The following is a 26,935-nucleotide window of genomic DNA, read 5'->3' as shown; positions in this document are numbered from 1 at the left end:
TGACTAATCTCTTTCAGTAATCTCCTCTTCATGATAATGAGGATGGCTGTAAATGTTAAAACTGTCATGTAAATCCCTCTTTGGAATAAACTTGAAGAGATGGCATGCTGACCTTCAGTTTTCAAGGCTTGCCCTTGTCCCTCACAAATTTTTATTTAAATTCATGTAGGGTCCCTCCAAATATAATTTCAGTTGGGACATTCACACATAGGAAAGAACCCCTTAAAGGTTAGAGCCATAATTTACAATTCTAAAACAAAGAAATAATACATAAACTATTTCAGATTTCATTCATTTTTTTCATGAGAAATTGTTGAAAACAAAAACTGTTTAAACAAGTGGATGAAGTTGAGGTTTCCCACAATGGAAATGTAGCTTTCATTATGATTTAAGATACTTAGGAATGATACATTTGATGCGGTATGTACTGCGAGTTCCTGCTTTTCTCATCAACGTAAAACTTCTTTGAATAACATTCACCATTTATGCAAGATCTATCCCACAAACAGTATTCTGGAAGACACACTAATTTTTCTCTCTTTTTTGCCATTTATATGTTCTTAAAATGAATTATGTGTTTTAGTTTCAAAAATGAATATTGATCTTTCCAGAAATAAATCTTATTCTTCATCATAGCATATAATTTAATATCTGCAGCTGGCATATTTATTAAACAGTTGTTGAATATATGCTCTAGATACATTTTGAGATTATATAAATTACAATCACTGAGGATCTAGGGCTGAATCTAGTTATTGCCAGTTGCTGATTTCCATCAGTCCCATTCTCAGTTTCTAAATGAGTGTATTTAAATCATTTATATCCTATTCTTTAGCCAGTGTTAAAACAGGACCAGCCCTCAGGTTTACTACCTATAAGACATGACACAGAAGAAAAAACGCAATGGGAATGTTTAAGTGATCATAGGGAAGAGGGAATAAACTTGTTTTCTTCTGCCCTGGAGACTAGGACGTGGAATAATGACTTTAAACTATAGGAAAGTAGATTTCACCTGAACATTTGGTGGAACTTCTTCACTGTGAGAGCTGTTCAGCAGTGGAACTCTCTGCCCCAGAGTGTGGTGGAGACTGCTTTTTTGGAGGCTTTAAAGCAGAGGCTGGATGGCCATCTGTCAGGGGTGCTTTGAATGTGATTTCCTCTTTCTTGGCAGGGGGTTGGACTGGATGGCCCACAAGGTCTCTTCCAAATCTATTATTCTATGTAGAGGGCAAAAATCTCAGGGACCAATTCTTAAAGTTCCTGTACTACAATCACACAAAAACATTAAAACTTGAATAGTTGGGATTAAATATTTTAGATAACAGATTGTGTATCAAAGGCCAATTAAAACTGTTAAAAATACAAGTTACGCATTTTTTTTGGAATTCCAAATTCCAAAATCCTCCAAAATCCAGATTTGTACAGATGAGTGGATCAGAAAATGACATGTTTGCTATCTGGTGGTTCAGTTTACACACATTTTGTTTTATGCAAACAATTATAAAAACAATATAACGTATAAAATTGCTGGCAAGGTGCATATGAAGCATCAATGTATTTCAATGATGAGACTTGGGTTTCATCTCCAAGCTATCTCATTATGTACATAAATGCAATAATAGTTACGAAAAAAAATCCCAAATCCAAGTCATGTATGGTACTGAGCATTTCGATAAGGGATATTTAAAACTTGTATTTCTTTTCTAGAAGCTGAGAAAATCTTGTCTGGGAGAAAGTGTCATAGCTTTGGTGTCACCCATCACTAAAAAGGCCCTGTAACTGTTTTGCACCTCTTTTCAGTGGTTTTTTCCTGAACCTCATAAATGAACAAGGCAACAGGTGAAACACTGAGAGTATTGATAATGGCTAGACCAGTTCATATGGAATCAGGCAGTTGTCTTTTAAAATGTAGTTCCTCACCTAAGTTTAGAAGATATTCACCAGCATAATTCTAATACAGCTTTTAATGTATTGATTCGCATGAAGCAAAATCCTGATTTACTTCTTTTAATTTCAATATTTTTGAGTAGTTGTTGGTTTTGTGTGTGTGTGTCAGGAGCAACTTGAGAAAGTGCAAGTCGCTTCTGGTGTGAGAGAATTGGCTGTCTGCAAAGATGTTGCCCAGGATGTTTTACTATCTTGTGGGAGACTTCTCTCATGTTCTCCCAGGATAGCTGGAGCTGACTGATGGGAGCTCATTCCACCCCCCCCCCCCCAGATTTGAACTGCCTAGCTTTTGGTCAGCAGTCCTGTTAGCACAAGGGTTTAACCCATTGCACTACTGGGAGCTCCTACTGGTTGGTTGAATCAATTGATGCAGAACCTGCAGTTGCAGAGGGATAAGATCCTGGCATATAGGGCCTGTTTGGAAGGCCCCCTAGGCCCTTTTATGCTGCCATATAAAATCCAGATTATCTACTTTGAACTGGATTACAGTGTTCCCTCACTTATTGCAGGGGTTAGGTTCCAGGACCACCCGCAATATGTGAAAATCTGCAAAGTCGGGACGCTATATTTATTTTAATATTTATACATTAATTCAGTAGTTCTACACTATTTTAAGTCTTTATCAACCAATCGTGTGTTGATAAATCGCCTCCTTCTCCTCCCGTTGATCTTGGGCTCCTTTTCTCTCCCTTTGGCTTCTCCTTCCTCCCTTCCTTAGACTGTAAATTGTAATTTTTTATGATTTATAATAGTCTTTTAGAGTTTATTGAAAAACCATGAAACAGCGAATCCGCGAAAAGTGAATCGTGAAGTAGTGAGGGAACACTGTATATAGCAATGTAGACCCATATAATCCAGTTCAGTGCCAATAATGGTGATTATCTGAATTAATAATCTGGATTATATGGCAATGTAGAAGGGGCCAAAGTCTAGGCCAGGGGTCCCCAAACTAAGGCCCGGGGGCCGGATGCGGCCCATCGAAGCCATTTATCCAGCCCCCATGGCACAAGGGCATACGGGGGTTGGACTAAATGACCCAAGGGGTCTCTTTTTCTCTTACAACCCCTATAATAATAATAATAATAATTATTATTATTATTATTATTATTATTATTAACATTAAGGCTGGGTGGCCATCTGTCAGGGGTGCTTTGCTTGTGTTTTTAGTGCACAAAGGCAGAAGGGGATTTGACTCAATGGCCCAAAGGGTCTCTTTCAACCCCTTTTTATTATTATTGCTGTTATTATTATTATTATTATTATTATTATTATTATTATTATTATTATTACTTATTGCTCGGTGGCCAACTATAGTCTGGCCCTCCAACAGTCCAAAGGATTGTTAACTGGCCCCCTGTTTAAAAAGTTTGGGGACCCCTGGTCTAGGCTATCTGCAGGATCCTATTTCATTATATAAGCTCCAAGACAGGAACCCTTCTCACAGGATTCTCACATTGTAGAATTAATTCAGTTTGATGCCACTTTAACTGCTGTGGTTCAGTGCTATGGAATCATGGGAACTGCAGTTTAATGAGTCACATAACTATTTGGCAGAGAATTTTAAAGATTTTGTAAAACTACAACTTCCATGATTTTATTGATATTTTAATGTTCTTCATTCTAGCATTTGTTTAAGAATATTTTATCAATTTACAACGTTTATTTGGGTTTTTTTGCATATGCTTTTAATCAAATTTGTTTCTGTCTTCATACAACAACTTGGTTCTAGTATGGGGAGAAAGGCAGGAAAAATGAATGAGTGCAGAGGAAAATAAAACAGTCACAACACTTAAATTACAAAATGAGACATGCAAAAACTATTTAATCCTTAAATTAAAAAAATCTCTAGGCTATGTTTTGTTATTAGTGTTTCTGTTTTATTTATTGATGGCTTACTTAAAATAAATTATTTTTCCCCTTGAGTTCTTTCAATACAACAGAATGGAAATGAAAATAAATTATTTAACTATTTGACAATAGCCTATAGACTTCCCCCTAAATATCTTTCATATACTGTGAGTTGCAATTCAGCATCACCCACAAGTGGATTCTTAGATTAGTCAAAGATATTTTCTGAAGTTGCTGGTTTGCTTGATTTCAGTTGTGTATTTGTGCTGTTTCATTTAGCCATTCAATCATTGAATCTTTAGGGATGAATAACAATATACTAAACATAGTACACATGCACACAATTGAATCACATTCCATTTTCCCATCTGTTGTTCTTTTGGCAGATTGAATGGCTCAATAAATTACTGCCATTCATAATAATTGTAAAGTTAAGCACTATTTTTGTCTAGTTAAGTACGTTTAAAACACATCATGGGACATCTATCACTCTGTCCAGGGTAGAAACTCAAGAAATGATTGACAACATCATATTTCCGCTTTCTCAAGGTTCATGGGGAAGAAAAATTATGCATGCAAGCATTAACCACATGTTAATTATTGAATCAAGCAGACAAATGGGTGTTATTCTGAGAAAGGGATTGCTTAGAAATGAAAAAAAGTCCCAAATGAGATAGTCAATAACAATGGATTATTTTATTGCCTTTAGTACTTTCTTCTACTTTCCTAAATTAATGCTAATTTGCATTGTGCTTGGTATACAAAAACCTAAGCACATATTATCAAAGGATCACATAGTAACACAGTTGAGCTGGAAGAAGGTGTTGTGGGGAAGCAGAAAAAGGAAGTCAAATCAGGACATGAAGTTGGAAATTCAAACCACAGCTAGGAAAGATTATATTTTCTACAATTCACATCCCATCTCCTCAGCGAGCATGGCCCCAATAGCTGCTGGTCTAGATAACAGTAGATCACAAAACTAGTTTGTTCCTTCTAAAAGCTGGTATGTTGATTTAAAACTAAGATGGGGAAACAGCATGACCCTGAAGATATTATTGGTCTTTGGTTCCCAGCAGAATCTACCGGTACGAATTGGAGAGGATATGAATTATAACAACCTCAAGGAAGGACACTAGCTCCTCACCTATGATTTAGAAGAGCTACTTTCCTCTTTTTCTCAATGAGACAATGTATGCATCTATACTGTGTAATTAATGCAGTTCGACACCACTTTAACTGCCATGGCCCAATGCTATGGAGCCATGGGAGCGGTAGTTTTAACAGGTCTTTAGCCTTCTCTGTCAAAAATGCTAGTGCCTCGCCAAACTAGACCTATTATTCCATAGCATTGAACCATGGTAGTTAAAGTGGTGCCAACCTGCATTAATTCTACAGTGCATTAATTCTATGTGATTTCCAATAAATAAATGATACTGTGAGAATATTTCTTTTTTATAGAGAGAGTTTTATAGAGAGAGTTTCCAGACATTTTTGCTGTTGATAGGCTGAAGATCTCATTACATTGAGATCCAGACAGTGGGGAAAACCATGGGGCAGTGTAACGTTTCGTGCCCTTACGTTTGGTAGTTGTGGGATCCCTTCCAGCAACATTTCCTGGCTGTCCCTGGCTTCCTCCCACATCCTCCCTGGCTTCTCCTATGAGGAGGCAAGTGTACACCCAACTCTTCTCGGTTCCACTTCTCTGCGCTGCTGGCACATTGCTGGCACAGAGCCCAATGGAGCCCTGCATAATTTGGTGGGCTCCTGGGTACTCCACCCTCAATGGACTGCCATGTGTTGAGGTCTTGTGAGTACTGCCCCGGAAGAAGACCAATTACTATGTAATATAAAGGTTGGAATGCACTGGGCTTTTTACAAAACAGGATAATCATAAAGCTTCATAAAGAATAAAATAAAAATAAAATAAAAATCAATAAGCACATGAAGATCTTTATCTTCTTTTGCCTGTGCATTCTAACATGTGCTTTCTCGTACTGGTCTGTGATTCTTTCATTAATTGTAGCATTTTGCATCCAAATGATATGAACAGGTCATCAGCATTTGTAGAAAATTTAGCATGTCTTTTAGAAACTCTGCAGTGGGAACATTGCCTTGATATTCTACGACTGAACTTTAATATACTGGTGATATTTATCTGTTTCATACAAGCTGATTCTTTAATTCAAGGTGTTGGGGATTGACTCTGGGACCTTTGATTCATAAGTCTGCTCCTCTCCCTCTCTCTCCTTTCTCCATCTCTCTATGTGTTTAATTACTTTGTAAATAAAGACATATTTTTGTATCCACACAGATTAAGCAATCAGATAATGTAGCTGCAGTTTAAATAAGCAGCTACTACAGTCTGTTTGCTTTTGTATGCATTTGATTCATTTTTTTTTCTCATTTGCAATGTTGAATAATGCTTTTGTGCATTATCAGAGATTCAGTTATCTACTGAATCTCTGTTTTCCTCTCTACTCTTACCCCCATGGTTCGGTTTCTAGAAAGTAGATTTGTTTGTGCTAAATGAATTATCTGGATAAGTCCAGGTGTATCATTTATCTAGCAGAAGAGAGTGCAGAAGGGAGAAAATGCAATGGTTTCTTTTTAGCCATAAACAAGACATTGCAAATAACAGTTATAATTGGTGATGGATTTATTGTTGTGCTCTTGAGAGAAAAGATAGATGAAAGCACCATTTGTTTCAGTGGCAGTTTCAGTAATGAAGGTTTCAAGGGGAGAAAAATTAAAGTTCTGTCAGTATGATCAGTCTGTGCTCAAATTACTCACTCACTCCTGTAGGGAGGATGCTCAATCTTTTTGTTTTCGGCTCTCTGCCAAGCACTTTACTGCTCATATGGTCACCCTTTCACTTCTTCCCACCTGTTGAAGATCAAACTGGTATTGAATTTTAAAGCTGTATCTCTTTTAAATATTGTAAGTTGTCCTTTGTTATAGACTAGGGAAAAAGTGGTGTGATGACGATGACAAAGTTAGTAATAGTAACAGTAGTATGATTGTACAAGTGGAAAATAACTGATTTTCCCAATCCTCACAGTGAGATGATGTCAGGATGTTCAATGAAGTTGCAGAGAAAAGTTCCATTTCTCTTTAGAAATTATCTTAATGCTCCCTTCTGTGTATGGAGAGATGGAGTGCACTGTTTTCTGCACATGACACATGTTTGATATATGTTATTTATCATGGGTAGAGAAAAATAAACTCTTCCTTAAAACTTGAGGAATTCAGAAGATCAAACTAGACATGAAGGGGTATGCAGGTTTCTTCTCATACAGGAATTTCATCAGTGATATATGCTTCTAAATTAAGTCTACGTGTATCTCCCAATCACCAATTTCAAAATTAAAAACGCAAAATATAGCATGCATAGGAGAGTCAAATCACATGCAATAACAAACAGACATATTTTATTAATTGAGGGGCCTAAGGATCTATTCAGGCAGGACCATATCTCAAGACCGGTTGTGGTTTTTCCAGAGGCATCCAAATGATGCCTCTGGTAAAAGTGAATTAACTTGGAACAAAGCAGAGTTTTCTGAATTAATTAAAAACTTGGTAAGACCCGGATCTTAGGTAAGATCGGGTTCTTACCAGGTGTGGGCCCTGTGTGGATTGGGCTCGGGAATCCTGGGCCCTATTAACACAGTCATCTCAGTGCTTCAGGCTCCAGGAGCCCTAAAGGAGGGTGCCCACCTCTTCCCCCAAAAGGGGCTCTTAAAAGGTAAAAATGACTTACCCAACCACCATTATCTTCTTCCTCGCACCTTCCTGGCATGAGAAAATGGCATGACAGGAGACCGGGGGGGGGGGGGGGGCTACTCACCCCACATCTCCTGGTACATCATTTCCTTATGCCAGGAGGGCGCGAGGAGGAAGATAATGGCAGCTGGTTAAGTGTTTTTTTTTAATTATTTGGGAGTTCTTTTGGGGTCTTCATGGTGACTGCATGCTATCCTGTTATTGGGATGTCATGACACCCTCCCAGGAAAGCCTGAGTTTCTGGGATGTGTGTGTGGACTTTTAAACAAGACACTTAGGGCACTTCCACACTTGACTTAAATGCACACCAAAGCATATTAAAAGAGCCACTCTGATGTGCATTAAAGTCATGTGTTGAAGCACCCTAAGTGTCTTGTTTAATTTCACCTGTAAAGGGAATTATGTATTGATAGTTATATATGAGACTAGATTGGGCCCTCCATATCTGTATGCCCATGATCTGCTGATTCACCCAACCATAGATTCACAGTACTGTCATGCTTTATTTAGACATCCCTATTAATAAAATGGTGTAGGGTAGCACAGGTGTGAATTCTTCACACTGACTTGCATTTGGGTAGCCCACTAGCTGCCTACTTCTGCCTTATGAATGAGCAAGCAGAAGTGCCACCACTGCCACCTCAAAGGCAGAAGTAGGTAGTTAGTGTGCTCCCTGGAGATGGATGAAACTGAAGAATACATGCATGACAGCCAGATTTTGCCACAACCTCTACTGCTACCCTATTACTATTTTATTTATAGGGACTCCAGCATCCACATGTTTTGCTACCTTTAGAAACCAAACTTCCATGGATATTGAGGACCCAGTCTACAGATAGGTTTGTAACTAGGAATAAAATAAATGGTTGTATATATGACATGTTGAATGAAAAAAAACCAATGAATTCATATTTTGGGGGCTATCTGTCTGATAGGCAGGATTTCCAGTTGCTGGAGCATTATGGTTTCTGTATATGGATTTCATAGCATTCAGGCTAATTCATAATGTGAAATAATAGAGTTAATTGTTTAAACCATATACTGTTATCATAACAGTGATTAATGAAACAGAAATACTAACGTGCTATAAAAATCATTTCAGCTTCCACCCACAGCTGCTCTGATATGAATTGAAGCATGTTGTAGCCAAGGTAGCAGTCATACAACCGAGAGAATGGAATATTCCGAAGTGTGACATTTACAATGCATAAATGATGCCAAGGTGTTATCTTCTCAGTCTGAGGCCATATTTTCATTCCAGTAGCTGACAAATGAGATAGGCTGTAATGTTTTGAGTTAAGATACTTCACAACAGATTGCTTAATTTGTTTTCATCAAGATCGCAGATTTGTGCCCCAAAGCCTAAGGTGTATACAGAGAGCACTCTTGTTTCACCTATGCACATCCTGAGCATTTTTTCTCCATGATATGAATTGCCTATCACAAAAGGAATGTTTTTTTTTGTTTGTTTTCTTTGCATCTCTAAGTTTTTGCTAGACCCATAAAACCTCAGGATTTTCCATTTTTTAGGCCTCCAGTAGCAGTGGAGAACTGATGGGAACTAATTGATTACAATAATTCATGATTAAATTGCAATTGTTAATAAAATGTGCAACTTTATTATGGTTTTTAAAAAATGTGAATGACTTCATTTAGAATTTTTACATGAAATTAGGAAGTAATTAAATGTAAGACACTGCTGAAGAACTCCAAATTTGACATTAACTTGCTGGATGTCTACTCAAAGCCTGGTTCTCTTGTTTTTTTTGTTGTTTTTTTTTTTGGGGGGGATAAATTTTTTGTGGTTTTTTTTTTAAGTCTTCCAGGTTTGGGATATTTCAGTGCTTAGGTTAGTTGTTGTTAATGATCCTGCCCAGCCCCAACTTGTTTCTAAAATTAATGGATGGATCAGAAGTAGGCATTTTCAAAAACTCATGCAACTGTTTTTTCTTTGCCAACCGCAAAAAGAGAATTGGGTGTGGTGATTACTTCAGCTTCATTTCAGTAAGGCTTTTTGTGCAGATCTTTAATTTAAATATACATGCTAAGTTAACATAAATTCAATGTTTCCCCTCCAACATAAATGTAATTCAATTAGATTTTTTCAGATAATTAAGGTAACACCTCACCCTTTCCTGCTAATTCTCTTATTAGTAGGGGATAAGAAGCTTCTGAAACCTGTCAGCCACCCTAAACCCTGGAAACTTTGAAGTTGCAGCTTTCTGCTTATTTCATAACCACGGGCCATGGGGTTGATAACTGACCCACAGTGCTCATTTATTGCCTTATAGCAAGTCCTTACAGTTGAAATGCTTGCAAATCTAATGGTCTTCCAGAGATAAATGGTCTTCCAGAATTTGAGAAGGTGTTGTTTGTTGTCTCAGTAGAAGAGCCCTCTCTAGTTATCAATCTGGCAACCCTAGGGAAGGACCAATTTACACAAAGCCTGTATGTGTTACCTGCTGTGTGTACTTGGAGTACTGGGTCATGACCGTTTACTCTGCTTCACTTATTTCTCACAAAACTTGCTCCCCTGCATATGCCCCAATATATCCTCGCCTGAATTAGTTAATCCAAGTAAAGCACTGCTGACCAATTTTCTAATTGCAAATGCTAATGCAGAATAAAGCCCCCATTTTGCCTATAAATATGTAATGAACTAGCAAAGGGGAAAAGACAACCCCTTTCAGCAAGCAGGCTATTTATATAGTGTTAAGGATAATTAATCCACATTAGATAATCTTGAGTTTGTGCTCCTATGGCACATTTTAAACTCTGGAAATCAGCATATCTTGAAAACAACAATCTGGTAACCATTTAGTATGGATGACATTGACTCATTGCCCCATTAACATGCTGGGCTCCTACTTATTGTACCTTTTCTCTATTGTTATCTCTTCTGGTTAGGATTTCTATTCAATGTTCCTACCAAGCACTATCCCTCTTATTCCTTTCAAAACCTATTGCATTTATACTCTCAGTCTCAAGGACTAATTAAAACGAAACAAAAATCCACTCATTCATTCAGTGTTGTATCTATTCCTTTCCCTCTTTGCCCTTTACATTTTTCTCTTCCTCCCTCCATGATTTGGTTATAGATTTGTCCCTGATTAGTTAGTAAGGCATGATATATATTGTTATATAAAATCCTGGGGCTACAACTTCTACTAGTAATAGGTAGGGAGTAGCAGTAAAAGTAACAGTAATGATGAGAGCAACAGAAACTGTTTTATATGTATAAGTAGATCAGATATAAATGGAGTACAAAACTCCAAAATCAACCATAGGACAACGCTTTTTTTCAGGAGGACAAGTCAAAATGACATATAATGGTTTTGTACACACTGGTCATAGATGAATGTGAAAATGTCACTGTTTTTCTTTTCAGGCATTTCAGACATATTTTTTATGCTTGTCTTCAGTCATACATCTTCATTGTCATTGCCATTGTTGTTAACTGTTATCACATCAACTTCAGTTTATGGCTACCCTATGAATGGGACACCTCCAAGTCACCCTATGATTGACATATAAAACCATAGCAGCCCCTGACATGATCTTAAAAACCCTCTCCTTTAAAAGCCTTCCTGAATAAAAAGGTTTTAGTCTGTTGCCAGAAGGATAGCAGGGAGAGGGCCATTCTGGCTTCCTTGGGCAGGGAATTCCAGAGTTGAGGAGCAACCACCGAGAAGGAAGGCCTGCTCTCTCGTTCCCACCAACCGAGCTGGAAATGGAGGTGGGACTCAGAGAAGGGACTCAGAGAAGGGCCTCTCCTAAAGATCTCAGGGCCTGGGCAGATTCATACAAGGGGATGCGGTCAGCCAAATAGCCTGGATCTGAACTGTCTTTGGCTTTAAAGGTCATAAGCAGCACTTTGAATTGTGCCCAGAAACAGACTGGCAGCCAGCTGAACTGCTGCAACAGGAGGGTTGTCTGCTCCCTGTAGCCAACCCCAGTTAGCAACTTAGCTACAGCTCTTTGGATCAGCTGAAATTTCCAAGCACTCTTCAGATTACTGTAACACATAGAGCACATTACAGTAATCCAGATGGGATGTAACTAAGGCATGTAGCACTATGGCCAGATCTGGTTTCTCAAGGAACCAATACAGCTGGTGCACAAGTTTAAATTGCACAAAGGCCCTCCTTGCCACTACAGAGACTTGGGCCTCAGGGTTCAGTGCTAAATCCAGGATCCCCCCAAACCACAAATCTGTGTCTTCAGGGAGAGTGTGACCCCATCAAGCACAAACTGAATCCTTATTTCCTGATCTTTCTGACTGACCAGGAGTGTCTCTGTCTTGTCTGGATTGAGTTTCAGTTTGTTTGCCCTCATCCAGTCCATTACTGATGACAGGCACTGGTTTAGGGTCAGGACAGCTTCCTTGACATTTGGTGGCAAGGAGTAGTAGAGTTGGGTGTCATCTGTATATAGGTGACCCTGTACTCCAACACTCCAGATGACCTCTCCCAGAGGTTTCATGTATATGTTAAACAGGTCACAACCTCTGAGGATGCCTGCCATAGATGTGGGCAAAACATCAGGAGAGAATACTTCTGGAACATGGCCACACAGCCCAAAAGACATACAACAACCATTGTTTTCTTTTCATGATATGTCCAGATTACAACAATCTCAGTTAAGTCAAACTGGCTCCTAGTAAGATGTCAGTCTTAATTTGCTCTAGGACTAATTTATTTGCATTTTTAGCAGTCCAGAGTATCTGTAGAACTGTTATGCAGCACAAAATTTTCCTTCTATCAGCTTTATTCACCATGACGCTTTTACAACAATACATAGAAATTGAAAATATGATAGCATAGATAATCCATAGATTGTGTTTTACTGATATTGTTAATGGCTGAATCTGGCATTGAATTATTGCCATAGTTTGTAAGCCGCCCTGAGTCCCACTTGGGGGGTGAGAAGGGAAGGTATAAGTATAGTAAATAAATATATAAATCCTAACTTTAATATGAAATTATATAACTTCCACCTCTGGATCTTGACTAATCCCTTCAAAACTGCCTTCCAAATTCTAGTTTTCTTCTGATTTCTTGACTGCAGTCTCTGTTCCAATTAATGACTGAGCTAAAATATGGAAAATTTTGAACTATTTTAATGACTTCATTGTCTCCTTTAAGATTATATAAATATATGGCCATTAGTTTTGTTTTCCTAATATTCAACTATAAACTTGCTTGTGCACTTTTTCCCTTGACTTCCTTGAACAATTGTTCCAGGTATTTGCTATTTCTGCCAGTAGCATGGTGTCATCTGCATATCTTACATTGTTGATATCCTTTCCTCCTTTTCTGAGTCAAATCCCACTTCACATAGGATCTGTTCAGCATACAATTAAACAGAAAGGTTGATCAAATGTAGGCTTGCCTGATGCCTTGCCAATTGGAACCCATTCCATTTCTCTGTTATGTGTCTTGTCTGAGTATATATCGGGACAACCAATTAGTTGTGGTACACCCATTTATTTAAGAACAATTCAAAATTTACACATTTAAAGGCTTTGCTCTAATCTAATTTTCTATTCTCACAGTTCTCATAAAAGAAGTTTTAGCTTTCCTGCCTGTGTTCCGCATTCTTCTTCCTATATGCCCTATAGAATGACCATAGGTAAACCAGTCTGTGACTTTCCTGTCTATAGAATGTGTGTGTGTGTGTGGTGGAAATACTGGCTCTTAAAAACCTTAATGTAGGAAAATAGATATAATGACTACCAGCAAAGAGAGAGAGAAGAATGCTCTCTTGGATCATGTGCGCCTTATTACCCCCTTTCTTAAGCAACCCCAGAGCATGGGGTGGAATGATGGAGGAGGGATGAGACATTTAAAGTCTAATCCTTTGATAACAAAAAAGCATACCAGCTAGATGAAAGGGGCTCTGATGGTGTTGTCCAGCCTTTTGCACAGAAGAAAGATTGTCTAGATCAGAAGTATGACTCACAGCAGAAAAGAACTTAAACTACACTCTTGAAAAAACCTTTCACAATCAACTTTAATTCCGTTGGGGGTGGAACTGGCAGACTTAAGTGAGTGCCTGGCACCCAGACCTTTTGTTTATTTGACCTTGAAGGAGCTGATTGCTAAGGCTTCCTTGGTCCTTCAGCTATATGATGCTGCATTTTCTTGTATTATTAGCATGTAGAGGAAGACATTGAAGTATGGTATTAAGGCTGAGAAAAATTGTTCTTTGATGCAACAAAACTCTTAGGATCAAGTGTTCGAAGAAGCTCAACACTGAAATATTGGAAGCACTTCAAGAATCTGTTTCCCTATTATAAGCCTGACATCCTTCTTCATCCCAGCAATTGAAACCCTACATGTTTTATACAAAATCCTTGAAAATGCCTTCTACGGAAAGTAAGTTGCTACCATAATACCATTTACTGAATTTTGCAAACCTGAACTGAAAATTCTAAACAGGTTAATGGTAATGAATGAATTATAATTGAGTCAGAGCTTAACATTGATGTTATTTGCTGTGCCAAATTTAAGAATGATTTCAGACTCTTTATTTTTCCTCTTTTCCCCAAGTTCAGCTATTTATGCTATGCAGAATGTTCCTGAATATTCAGTTGCAAGCATGCCATGGTGCCTGTTCAGCAACTGCCAAGTTCAGTATGTTCTGTTTGGTGAGCAGTCATTTTTTAATTAATTATTAAGCCAACACTCCTTGAATGTGAAATTTTGATAGCCTACTAAAATGTAAATGAGTAAACAATGAATAATGATTTTTGATGTTACAATATTCTCCATTTGAACTGGAGATGAGAATAAGGACTTTATTTTACAGAACTGGCAAACTGCCATAGAAGTCATGGTATCCTGGTCCACTATCTCCCTGCTATAAAGCCACCCCCGGCTACGTGTTGAGCAAACCTCATCAATAGCCCCCAATTGTATCATGGTCCTCGGGCTTACCTGAAGTTATGAGGTGATTCTCTGGCAGCATGCTGGTGACATCAGGGGAAAATATTATCCTTTCTCTTCACTGAAAAAAGAAGGATTTTATTTATTTATAACACTACATTTCATAAAATTGTGGCTTCTTTTAAAAATTAAAAAAAGCTGGAGTGGTCCAGTGAGAAGACATAATTACACCAGCCACCCAGAATTGTGGCCTTGCACTGCTGAGGCATCACAATTGCACAATGCCAGCAGTGGTGCAAATGGAAGGATAACAATATTAGTAAGTAACCACTATTCCAGATCGCAGGAACACTGCAGGATAGTAAATTTATGTAGTAATATCTTAAATCTATCCTGGTCCATTTTGTAAGTCTAATTCCCTAAACCTGTGTATTCCTATATTAATTTGAACCAAAGGTATGAATTGTAGTGTCTCATCTGTAGAAACCTATATATTTTAACAGCAAGTTCCATGGATGTCTGGTGTCCTGTTAGTGAATTATGATGCTGTAAACTGGATTTGCACCATCCCAACTCATGGTTTTGGTAGTTCTGGAGATGATGATGATGATGATGATGATGATGATGATGATGATAACGCTTTATTTTTAACCTGCCCTCTCTCCCCAAGGGGACTCAGGGCGGCTTCCAAAGTAAAAAGTAAAATGGCAAACATTCATTGACGGTACAAAACATAATATTTATTTATTTTATTTATTTACAGCATTTATATTCCGCCCTTCTCACCCCGAAGGGGACTCAGGGCGGATCACATTGCACACATAAAGGCAAACATTCAATGCCATAACATAGAACAGAGACAGAGACAAGACGCAGGCACGGGCTGGCCTCGAACTCATGGCCTCTTGGTCAGAGTGATTTGTTGCAGCTGGCTTGCTTTCCAGCCTGCGCCACAGCCTGGCCTCATAGACAATTTACAGACAATTAAACATAAATCAATCAAAAATATCATATAAAACATATAATATAAAACACAAAAAACAAAACAAAATTGCACAGATTAAAATACTTATCAAAATATAGATCTCCATAATTCAAAATTATTTGTTGCCAGCCATGTAGTAGAATTGGTGGTAGTCTACCTTCTTTCCTCTCCATAAGCTAATTCACAGAAATGGGTTTTAATTTGTTTTGTAAAAGAGATGAGTGATGGGGCTATTCTGGTTTCTTTAGGGAGATCAGAATTATGTTCAGTGAAATGAGCAAAATAACCCCCAACTTATCTTGGAAGCTGTTCAACCTCCACCCCCCACCCCACCCCCAACCCCAGGCCCCAAACACAGCCATTTCTGGGTTGTCAGAAAGTGAAAGGTCTTTTGTAGTGCACCCTGCTATAGGAAAATAGCTGGACATTTATCTAAAAACATGAAAATGTCCATTCTGGGATGGAAGCCGCACTGCTTACAAAATACAGTTTGGGGAGCTAGCATAATGAGATGTAGTTATGGAGACATAGCTGCGTGGTACATTTTTATCTCTGATACATTTATATCTCACAGCACAAGATCTCAACAATTCTCCCCTGTCCCCAAAACAGAATGAGCAAAATGAAGTAACTATAAAGCTGGTGACAGTGAAACAAATAAGGGATGGTTTATGGACAATAAGGATTGTTGTTGTTGTTGTTACTTGAAAAATAATATCTTGTTTCCTTGATATAAACAGTGATTATTTAGAAATTAGTACACACATATAAACATGTAGAAATGTGCACATTTGTAATTCCCATTTTCCCCCCAGAGGGCTGAAAACTAAAGTCACACTCCAAGATTTTCCATATCCCATATCCACCAAAGTGTCCCTCTGTTCTCTGAGGTCAGGTACAATGATGAAGACAGACATAGAAATGACTATTCAAGTCACTAATTACTTTTATTCCAGGGAAATTCCAGTTTAACTGTCCCCCGCTTCTGCAATAGTTTTCAGTGCACAATACATTTAACAAAATAGTAGTAGCGCTTAGCAGTCATAATTTATTATGTTACCTCATCTTTTTTATTGGTTTCCCATGTTGCTCACAGACATTATGGAATGGATTAGTTATATAGCTAAGGATGGTTTTCTAGGATCAAATGAGAGCCAGAATACGCTTCATGGCACAAAATCTTAACAAGAATAGACTGATTTAGAGGAAAACCCTTTCCTTCATAATCCAGGCACTAGACGTAGCAACCTTGAGCCAATGACAGCTGTCATCTTTGATGAAGAACCCAGTTGCTTAGCCACCGTGACCTCTGTTCTGTGTCGTTTTTAAACATCAGCATTATCATTAATAGAAGCTCCAGATTTTAACCCCACTCAGGACACTGTGGGGAGAAAATGTCTGCCTCTCCAAGCTACTGAACAACCACAATATTTCTTACTTCATAATAAATACTAGGTGGGCTAAACTGTAGAAGAAAGAGAGCACTGGGTGACTGCTACTATGACGTGGATCACACAGGCAGAGCCGGCCCTAGGTATTTTTCAAGTGTAGGCAAACAGAATTTTGGCGCCCCCCCCCCCAAACCTATCACTGAAAAATAAAAGCATTGGATAAGCGAAAATGTTTGATAATAAGGAGGGATTAAGGAAAAGCCTATTAAACATCAAATGACATTAAGATTTTACAAATTAAGCAGTAAAACATCATGTTTTACAACAAATCAACAGAAAAAGCAGTTCAATACCTTGCGGAGGCAGGCCACAGGAGTTGCCTCGATGGCGCCCCCAACAAGATGGCACCACAGGCAACTGCCTAGTTGGCCTGGTGGTTGAACCACCTCTGCACACAGGCAAAGTACAATGATTCTCTCATTCAGTTCTATGCCCTTTCCCCATCCTAGTAACTGTCAAGTCCCAGGAGGAGCTACTGCTACTTTTTGGTGGTGAGCAATTTAGAGAAGAAAGATGTGACTGGTTTTGGCTGCGAGAGGGAAAGAAATGAGGATGAACTGCTAAATGGATGAAAACTTCCTTCCGCTTAGAACCATGACAAGCCACTTCTTTCTTTGAGTTGCTTCTCTTCCTCATCAATAAGAAGCAACAACAGGATGCAGCAGCTCCTGGGAGATAGATTTTGGATGGGACACAGAACTTTAGAGAATGTGCCTACTGAAAAAGAGATGACGGCTCAGACAATCCATACCTACGTGTTCATATGTCACCAATGGGATGCCAGCCTAGATGTGTTCAAACACATCTTCAAATTGCTTTACTGTGTTCAGGGGTAATGCTTTTCTGAAACAGAACCAGAGGACCAATCAGGAAAATAAACGCTATACTAGAGGAAGAAAGGGAGAGAGAGCACGGAGCATGAGAAGTGCAATGGCACTAAACAGAAAAATAATGGCTTTGATGTTCTGGTTCCAAAGCAGGTCAGTAGAAGTAGCAGTGCAGACAAAAAAGCACCTATCAGCAAAGTTCAAAAGGCTATTAAGGCAGCTGTTTCTGTCTGTGAAAATCACATTTGGGAATCTCACTGTGGGATTTCTCTCAGTAGATGCACAGAGTCCAGGGAATCCAATTTATTTAGTCTTGGGAACAATAGCTGAGATCTCAATGATTCTGGAATGTTTTCTCCCCAGGTGAAAGAAAGACAGTTATATTTTTATCTTTTATTGAAACTATATGTTCAATGTTTTAGGAACTTTTAACTGTTTTAATTATGTTTTAGTAATCCTGTTACTTCTGCATGTTTGTAAATTAATGTTATAGCTGGGTCATTTAAAATTATTGCAAGGTGCCTTGAATCCCATTTTGGGAGAAGGTGGGATATAAATTTGTTAAATTTATTATTATTATTATTATTATTATTATTATTATTATTATTATTATTATTTTAAGGCAGGCCAACTAACAGGTGCCCTCTGGAATTGCCAGATGTACCACACGAAACAAATAAATGGAAGCAATTTATACAGGTCACACATTCCACACCAACATTTCTTCACCCCTCCCCATGCTCCTCCCAGTTCTACCTCCTTTCCACCCCAATTCCACCCTCAGCTCTTGTCCCTCCTCTAACTCTGCCTTCCTCATTCCTTTCCCCACCCAATGAAGTCACTGTTTTTTCAGTTTGCAATAGTCCTGTCTTATCTTTTTGCCTTAGGTCAGCCTTAGGTCAGAATGTCCCATTGCTGTGGGAACGTAGCTCTGCACAATCCAGCATCTCATATTTTTAACAACTTCCCTCTCCCATCTCTGTTGTGTTACTGAACCAACATTTCAAAATGGAAATTAATACAGATTTCATTATCTAACAATTAATAAAAATTATATTTCAGCCAGGGGCATCTTCAATTGCTTAGCAATAGGTGCAGGGATTTGGGCTCTCAATAAATGTCTTAATGCTGGTAAGAACCCTAAAAATCTTGAGGCCTTCCATAGCTGATCCATAATTAAAACAATGTTTCTTTGACTAAAATAAGAAACATATGAAGACTAGTCCTTCGCTGGATGTCCCACGCCATAGTATAACACATAGAACATTCCTATGTACATATAAATAAAGTCCTAGTAAGTACTTGTGATGAGAAACATCAAAGTATGCTTGCTAGACCTTACTAGCCAGTGTTTTTAGGCAAATGGGGATAATTACAGTCAAACCGGCACTGACAAATACAATATGGAGGCATAATTTGTGCCCTCTGGAGCCTCACTCTGGAGCTTGCCCTGTAATAATTATTTATTAAGCGACAAAAGAACATCAGACCTGTTTCTCCCCTGTTTCCAAGAGATTAGAATGCTACCTTTTAAGTAATTAGTTGCAGTTATAGTCCAAAGGTGTACGAAATAGTTACTATCAGAGTTGAAAGATAGAAGGTGACTGTGCCAATTAAAGTAGATTGTATGTTCTGGACACACAGGCAGCCTAACTCAATGGTCTTTCACATTACAGAATTATAGCACCGTGATTTCACTTTTAAAATCATGGATGTATCCTGTGTAGTCCAGGGATGTGTAGTTTAGTGCAGTACTTGAGTTTTCTAGCTGAGAATGCTAAGTACCCTCCAAATGGGCAGATCCCATAATTATATCAGATGTTGCCATGGTAGTTACAGTGGAATCATATTTCTATAATTCTGTAGTGTGAAGGTTCTAAGACTAAGGCCAGCTTCCATGTTGCATTGTTACTGTGGAGTTCCTTCTCTAAGAGCTCGTCCTTGCTTGACACTAGGAGGCAGCATGAAACCTTTCTATTGACAGAGACATATAAAGATTTGGGATGTAGTTCCATATTCAGACTTCATTGGAATTAAGTCCCAATAACTTCCAGGGCTGTAGGAGGCATTTCTACAGAAACGTTGGCCTTGTTGTAAGCTAACTGAAACAAGCACTGTGTTTTAAAATGTATTGTGTAGGGTAAATAGTTCAAAGCCTGATGATCTGTGGCTTTCATGTGTCAGATCTATGTAAAGGAACAAAACACAGTTTTAAATACACTTTTATCTGTTTGATTTGGTTTTTTAAAAATGATTAATGGCTGAAAATTAAGGTTCTTGAATATCCCACTCTTGGCATATAGTTTCAATGACCAAAATGAGTATGGCCCTAAAACTGGCAGCACACTAAAACAATAAAGCCAATCTAAAATGTATTGAAATGATAAACAATATATTGAAAAGCAATAAATAATGATAAAACATTTATCTAACATTTGAGGCAGTGATAAGAAAAGTAGCAATAATAATGGTTACAACATAACAATTGAAACTGTTACAAGGTGATGGTCAAATAATGCAATGGCTAAAGCTGATCTACTGAAGCAATCTCAGTGTGGATAACAATTAAAATATAATTTTTAAAATGCAGAATAAAAAATCTGTTGTGATAGCCTCTCTAATTTTAAGAGGAAAGGCTTTGGATGAAAATCATATTAAGTTGCCAAAGATTAAGTGATAGCCTTGGGGAAAATATAGCAGAAAGGCACATGGGCAAATAATACACTAAGGGAAGTTACATATATAGACTTAAAAATTCTGTAAACATAGGAAATCAATTGTAGCCTTTAATTCTATCATTTTGAATAATGAAGAAAATAAAACCTGGAAAATAGTTTCCTAAATTTCAGTTCTTTCTAAAGTACAGTATATAATCTTGAACAGGAATGTATAACTTTGTGCTTTGAAAAACAGCATGGAGACAGCAACACATTATACAAAACAACCTCACTATGCATATTCATCAGGAAAAAATCTAGATAGTAAGAAATTAACATAATATTGGGCATAAATATTTCTATCTCAATGAAGACCTTTTACCTGAAAAATCTATTTTCAAGCTGGTTCATGCCAGTTTTAGAGAAAAGAATTTAGGCCTTATCAGAAAATGTACACTCCCCTCTCCGAGCAGCTAGTGTCCCTGCCTCCTGTCTGCAGGAACAGTCATAATTTGCCTCCCTCTGTGTTCTCTAAATTACGTTCTCTTTTTTTCTAAAGTGTCACCTAGGACCTCTTCAGACATGCTGCTAGAATAGCCATGGATCATGGCGCCCATCGCCCCGTGCCCCACACTGTCCCAGCTTCCCCTCTTCCTTATCACATGGGGGAAGTGTCTGCCGGCTGGCTTGCCCCATTGAAGACAATGCAACCACGGGTAGCCACCTGTGCTGCCTCTGGTAGCTTTTTTCTGCGGTGACTCGGGCTCCGGAGCAGTTTTCTCACTGAGCTATGCTGGAAGTACTTCTCTAGTGTGTAATGGCTCCGTGGCAAAGCTGCTGCAGAATTGGAGTTGCCACCGAAATTTACCCCATGTGAAAAGATCCAGCACTCATTTCTAATAAGTACAGCACTATCTATAACATTGTGATATTTTTCTTAGTCAACACAGCTTTCGTTTCCTTTGTGAAATAAGGGGCATATGCAGGCAGTCCCTGAGTTACAAACATTCAACTTACAAATGACTCATAGTTAAGAATGGGAGATAAGAAAGGAAGAAGTGGGAGAAATCTACCTCTAGGAAGGGAGATTCACTCCTGAAAGAGTTATCATGGGGGAAAGGTGTCTCAACTGAAGCTTTCTCAGTTATTCTTGATTTCACAAAAAGCCACATTTTTAAGCATATGTTTTCTGTTTTATATTTTATACTGTATTTAATTGGTTGTAATATATTTTTATATGTTGTTGTTTTTAATGATGTATCGGCATCAAATTGTTGCCAATTGTACGCCGCCCTGAGTCCCTCCGGGTGAGAAGGGTGGGATAGAAATATTTGAAATAAATAAAATAATAAAAAAAAATTTCAAAATGCAAGTATCACAGGGACAGAAAGTGGGGTGAAATCTTCTGAAAAGGGACACTGACAGCAAACATACACCACAAGAGTGCTAATCCTCCTCTATGCTATCATATGCTATCCATATATATATGGAGCCCCGAGTGGGCAGCAGATTAGCAGCTGATCTGCTGAACTTGCTGACCAAAAAAAGGTTGGCGGTTTGAATCCAGGAAGCAGGGTGATTTCCCATTGTTAGCCCCAGCTTCTGACAACCTAGAAGTTCAAAAACATGCAAATGCGAGCAGATTAATTGGTACCTCTCTGGTGGGAAGGTAACAGTGCTACATGCAGTCATGCTGGCCACATGACCTTGGAGACATCTATGGACAACGGCATCTCTTCAGCTTAGAAATGGAGATGAGCACCAACCCCCAGAGTTGGACATGACTAGACTTAATGTCAGGGAATAACCTTTACTCTCTCTGTCTCTGTCTCACTAGCTATATATGTGTGTGTGTGTGTGTGTATGTGTGTGTGTGTGTGTGTGTGTGTGTGTGTGTGTGTGTATATATGTGTGTGTGTATATATATATATATATATATATATATATATATATATATATATGTAATGTGCCTTTTTCCCATGGAAAAAAAACCACTGGACCAATTCACACCAAATTTGGCCACAAAAGACATAGTCTGTCAATCTATGTCTTTCAATCAAATAAACATTGAAAAATAAAGACCAAATAATAAAACAGCCAAAAAACCCCAATTGCTTACCACGCATGCACAGAGTCCCCCCCCCCAAGAACTGAAACAACTATATTACCCAGGGGATCTTGCAGCTGCATGCAGAGCCTAACCCCGCTTTCTCAAACTGTTGCCATGGTGGGCGGAGCTTGTGACTGGCAACCGTTGACAGCCACTCCTTCCCTTTCTTCGCTCCCTTTCCCTCCTCAGAAGAGAGAGTGCAGGTTATCCAGTGAGTTTCCTAGTGTCCTAGTCTAACTCTCAAACTTCTATAATATGCTGGCTGTCCTCAGTGGGCCTTAGTTTCATGTAACTATGCGTAATAATATTTTCACATCAGCATAAAGCTCCACTTCTTTATCAAATTGAGGGTATGTCTAGACCAAGATGGACCTTGGCGGCTTTAACTAGAATGTTTTCTTTGTGAAGTTAATAGGCCTCTCTCCTTCTCGCTGGGAGTGTGGCTGTCATCATGAATCAGCGGTGATGCGGCCGCTCTTCATGCTGCTGCCAGAAACAGGTTGTTGTTGTTTTCTGAAAGGGCTGGAGCATTTGACAAAACTTTTAGGACAGACTGAGCTTTTAAAAGTAGAAAGCCCATCAAAAACAGCACAGGAAATATACACTAGTACCTTAAAGGCATTTCCTGAGCATGGTTTTTCTTCTGCAGTTGTAAAGCAACATGCCCTTTAACATTTCCAAAATCAGAGGAAGGGAGAGAGAAGATCTTATTGGCAGTTTAGTAGACTTTTCTGTCACCCACTACTATTGTGTGTGTGCCTGAAAAGAGTTTCTATGTGAAAGGAAACTTTAAAAAGGTTTGGTTAATGAGGTATAAAATTGGAGGGAGAAGGGAAGAATAACTTTCAATAAACAAAAGTATTTTCTCCACCCCAACTCAAGCATAGCTGTACCTTCCAAGAAATTTTAGACATCACAAAATTATCCTAAATTGGTTTGTACCTCATTAAATGCAAAATTGCTTTGAGCCTTTTCCTGATATTCTCTGGCATTATATTTGACAGTGTTTGGCACTGAAATCTCTCAAGTATCTGAAGAGCCCACGCTCATATTTCTAAGAATTTGGGCCCCCAACTTTCATTTTTGTCAACATAAGGGTAGATATGACTTTTCTCAGGCACTGAATGAGTGCACAAAGGAAATAATGGGGCTGAAGAGGCTATGCCCAACACCACTGTTGCTTTGTACTGTCACAATGTCCCCATACAATCCAATTTTAAGCATCTCATTCCATTTATTCACTTGTTTTTAAAATGCACCATTTTCTGTCTCCTCTTCCCATTTTTCCTTTCTCACGAGTTTATTTCAATTGCTGCAAAATGATTCAAAATTTAAAATACTAAACTCAGCAGCAGGGAAAAGATCTACTTTCCCAGTAGGCTCAGGCAAAAGCAAATTGCTGCAGCCTCTCCTAACTTGTATGTTGTTCTTCACTAAGAACTTTTGCCATCTTAACCAACTTTGGTGATACTTGGCCACACATGTATCTGATATCATTTGTGGATTGGAAGGATCTGGCCCCGCTCTCCTCTGTAGCTCCAGAATACACAGATCCAACCAAATTGGCAAAAGTCTCTTATATGGCGGTACAATCCATGCCTACAGAGACTCTTGTATGGTATGTTTTTAGACAGACATCAAATACACCTTCACTGAGAGAGTGTAGTGATGATGTGTTGTTAGTCTAACTGTGATCAGTGTTCTCCTTTAGCATCTGGTAGGGGTTCTGTGGACATCTTTCAGTTTATATGGTTCACAAGGAAATGGCAGAAATTTATAGAGATTAAAGTAGCCAAGATGATCATTTTTATTTTGTATTTTATTATAGTGTGCATTTAAGACTGCCCAATAACACAAATTATCTATCATCATCATCATCATCATCATCATCATCATCATCATCATCATCATCATCATATTTATACCCCATTTTATCCCCCGAAGGGAACTTAAAGCATTTTAACATATAAGCATCAGCATAAATATTGAAAATATACAAATATACGAACATTAAAATGGGAGTAAATATAAGCAGTATTTTTTTTTAAAATTCCCAGTTAAAAACCATTAAAACAAATTCAAAGTTAAAAAGCACAGCACACCCTTAATTGATCTGAAAAACTTTCATCTTTAAAAAGCTTATCTCAATAAAAAGATTTTAGCCTGCTGCCAGAAGGACAGCAGGGAGGGGCCCACTTGGGCTTCCCTGGGAAGAAGGGAGTTCCAGAGTCAAGGGGCAACCAAGGAGGAGAAGGGCCTCTCCCAAAGATCTCAGGGCCAAGGGAGGTTCGTACAAGGGGGTGTGGTCAGCCAAATAGCCTGGACCTGAAATATCTGGGGCTTTAAAGATCATAATCAGCACTTTGAATTGTGCCCGGAAGCAGACTAGCAGCCAGTGGAGCTGCTGCAACTGGGAGGTTGTCTGCTCCCGGTAGCTAGCCCCAGTTAGCAACCTGGCTGCAGCTTTTTGGATCAACTGAAGTTTCTGAGCACCTCCTGACCACATCTGGCACCTGGGCCTCTAGGTTCAGTACTGAGTCAAGGAGGACCCTCAAACTGCAAACTTGTGTCTTCAGGGGGAGTGTAACCCCATCCAGCACAGGCTGAATCCCTAATATGCTATTTCAGGGATCAGAGGCAGCACACCTCTTACTTGCTGATGATGGGAATAAGAGTGGGAAAGGTTTATGGGCTTTTCAAAAGTGCAAACAGGATAATAGTCTTTATTCTCATTTGGTGAGGACTTTTCTCTGACAATGGTGAACGTGCTGCTTCCACTGCAGAAGATATACCCAGACAGGACTAACTTTTGCTAACTTGACTAACCGATATTGAATGTATCATCTGGTTGACACAAGGACATATCCCAGAAAATGTTATTTCTGCCAAAGAATACTGTATTTTGGCTAATGGCAACACTTCATCATTCAGAAAGATGGGATTTTAGAAACATACGTGAATGCTGAGGTTCTCAGAAGAGGCCCTTCTCTTGGTCCCACCTCCACCTCCAACTCGGTTGGTGGGAACGAGAGAGCAGGCCTTCTCTCTCAGTGGCTGCTCCTCAACTCTGGAATAATAATAACTCCCTTCTTCCCAGGGAAGGCAGAATTGCCCCCTCCATGTTATCTGTGCAGCGGCAGACTAAGACCTTTTTGTTCAAACAGGCTTTTAAAGAAGGAGGTATTTAAGATCAAGTGAGGGGGTGCTGTAATTTTAGCTCTGAATACATTTTAATCAGTTTTAAAGATTTTAACTGTTTGTTTTTAATACCATTAACATTTAATTCTATTTTAATGTTTACATATTTTAAAGTTTTAAATGGTATTATATTGATTTTACTGTAAGCCACTTTGAGAGAAAAAGTGGGACAAAAATAAACACAACAACTACCTAGTTTTATGGTTCACCTAAATCCAGTACAGAAAAGTAGTTTACCAGAACTATTTGGAAAAGTTCATTTCTCTCTCTAATTACTTACCATATACGAATGCAATCCAGTATGTCATGGTGACTTGGTCTATAAAACCTTAAATTTTAAACAGAAACCTTTCATCTTGAGTTGCAGGCAGTATATTTAATTCTGGGCAAAAAATCACAGGGATCGTATCATTCATCAACAAGTCAGGCACACTGTGTGGCATTATCTGTTGCCATGGATTTGGTATCGAGCAGTCTGTAATCGCCAAAATAATGTACGCAGTTGCTGTGCAGGCAAATCACTTCATATTGTTGTTTCACTGTTATACAAGTTACATTTGGGGCCATTACTTCAAACAACACAGTGGTTTGTGGTTTAAAGCTTTCAGTGGGTATATTTGTGTTGCAACCCATGACAGGAAAATTTCATGTGTGGTGGGTGTCTGCATTCTCTTGGAAATTTACTGCTAATGAACAACAAGTTAAAATAGGAAATGAACAAGGTTAACATTCTGGTGATTAAACTTCCATAAAGCATTTGACATTTTCTAGTAAATTAATCTGCAAATTACATATCTCTCCGTGGAATTAATGCTATGACTCATTACATGGAAGTTCATGTGAAAAACAAGGAAGCTGTCAGTCCTGTCTATGGAAAGGCAATCAAATGAATTAAATTGCAGATGACTCAGGAGCAATGGCAGACTTTTCCAGCAGTGCCCTTGTCTGGCACACACACAGCTACCTGTTCTTCCAGATGTCTAATTTCTGCCCCAGTATCAAGTGTTTTTTTCAAACGGATTCCTTTATTATATGGTGAATTTTAGAGATGGGGGATTAAGGTAGCAAGCCATTTATGGATGGATATTATTTATTTATTTACTGCATTTATATACCACTTTTCTCACCCCTTAGGGGACTCAAAGCGGTTTACAACATAATAATGGCAAAATTCAATGCCAACCATACATGTGAAAACATAACAAACAGATCAAATCATAAACAATAAAATGAACAACATCAGGT

The 26,935-nt window shown here is 38.5% G+C and overlaps 1 protein-coding gene and 1 long non-coding RNA gene across 2 annotated transcripts in view; one reads left to right on the top strand and one right to left on the bottom strand.

Annotated features, from left to right (window-relative positions):
* Nucleotides 1-26,935, top strand: part of itgbl1 (integrin subunit beta like 1) — a 203,289-nt gene that overhangs the window by 118,822 nt on the left and 57,532 nt on the right. The window lies entirely within an intron of this gene.
* Nucleotides 1-26,935, bottom strand: part of LOC134297570 (uncharacterized) — a 98,974-nt gene that overhangs the window by 46,051 nt on the left and 25,988 nt on the right. The window contains exon 2 of the long non-coding RNA XR_010004364.1: nucleotides 14,514-14,583. This is a non-coding gene — a long non-coding RNA (uncharacterized LOC134297570). The remainder of the gene's footprint in view (nucleotides 1-14,513; nucleotides 14,584-26,935) is intronic.

This window comes from Anolis carolinensis, chromosome 3 (assembly GCF_035594765.1).
Source record: "Anolis carolinensis isolate JA03-04 chromosome 3, rAnoCar3.1.pri, whole genome shotgun sequence".
NCBI classification, from domain to species: Eukaryota; Metazoa; Chordata; class Lepidosauria; order Squamata; family Dactyloidae; genus Anolis; species Anolis carolinensis.
Note: the sequence above shows the minus strand (reverse complement) of the source record. Positions and strands in the feature narration are given on the sequence as shown.